This window comes from Capsicum annuum, chromosome 3 (genome assembly GCF_002878395.1).
Source record: "Capsicum annuum cultivar UCD-10X-F1 chromosome 3, UCD10Xv1.1, whole genome shotgun sequence".
Lineage (NCBI taxonomy): Eukaryota > Viridiplantae > Streptophyta > Magnoliopsida > Solanales > Solanaceae > Capsicum > Capsicum annuum.
In genome coordinates this window covers 52,457,511-52,458,350 of record NC_061113.1, presented here as the reverse complement: position 1 = coordinate 52,458,350, position 840 = coordinate 52,457,511, and positions in this window count along the sequence as shown.

The window sequence follows — 840 nt, the reverse complement described above, 5'->3', positions numbered from 1 at the left end:
TATATACTACAATATATATATATATATATATATATATATATATATATATATACTTATATACTAATTTATAAAACATATACACTTGTATACGTTAAAGATATAAGTCTATAGAAGATATAAACACATATATACGCACCATTCAATATATATGTACTACTTTAAATAAAGTATATACAATAATAATATATATATATATATGTATGTATGTATATATATGTGTGTGTGTGTGTGTGATTGTTAATTAATAATATATTAAAAGTAAGTTTTTAATTTAAACTAGAAATTCATTTTAAATCAATATATAGGTACTACTTTAAGTAAAATATATACTACAATATATATGTATATACTATGTATGTGTATATATATATATATAGTTATATACTAATTTATAAAACATATACACTTGTATACGTTAAATATATACGTCTATAGAAGATATATACACATATATACGCACTATTCAATATGTATGTACTACTTTAAATAAAATATATACTACAATATACATATATATGTATTACAATGTATAGATGGTTATATTATACTAATTTATCAAACATATACACTTGTATACGTATAATATATACATCTATATAAGATATTTACACATATATACTCACCAATCAATGTATGTGTACTACTATACATGGATTACAATACATAGATAGTTATATTATACTAATTTATTAAACATATACACTTGTATACGTTAAATATATACATCTATATAAGATATATACACGTGTATATGCACCATTCAATGTATATATACTACTACTTATAAAATGTACTACATTATATATACATTACAATATATATAGATATACTTATATACTA